The following is a 351-nucleotide window of genomic DNA, read 5'->3' as shown; positions in this document are numbered from 1 at the left end:
TGGGGCACGTGGGTGCAGCAGCACCCCGGGGTGCTCAGTGCTGGCCTGGGCCATGTGTAGAGACAAAGAAAAGGGTGGTGGAGCAGAGTGCCGGACCTGCGAGGCGCAGAGAGTGTTGCCCTGCTGGCGGCGAGGGGCAGATGGGGGGCTCCACCTGGGCCCTGGCAGGATGGGTCCCACGGGCCTCCACCCCTCGCTGGGGTGACAGCAGGGTGAGGAGAAGGTGGAGCTTGGTGCAGCGCAGCAGCGCCAGAGATGCAGGTTGTGGCACAGTGAAGTGCCGTGGGACGGGCTGCAGGTGCGAAGGATGTGGCTGGGGGGGGCCCGGGGGGGCAGCCGGACCCCGGGGGG

The sequence above is a fragment of the Buceros rhinoceros genome, unplaced genomic scaffold, assembly GCF_000710305.1.
Source record: "Buceros rhinoceros silvestris isolate BGI_N320 unplaced genomic scaffold, ASM71030v1 scaffold21458, whole genome shotgun sequence".
Lineage (NCBI taxonomy): Eukaryota > Metazoa > Chordata > Aves > Bucerotiformes > Bucerotidae > Buceros > Buceros rhinoceros.
This window is presented reverse-complemented; position numbering follows the sequence as displayed.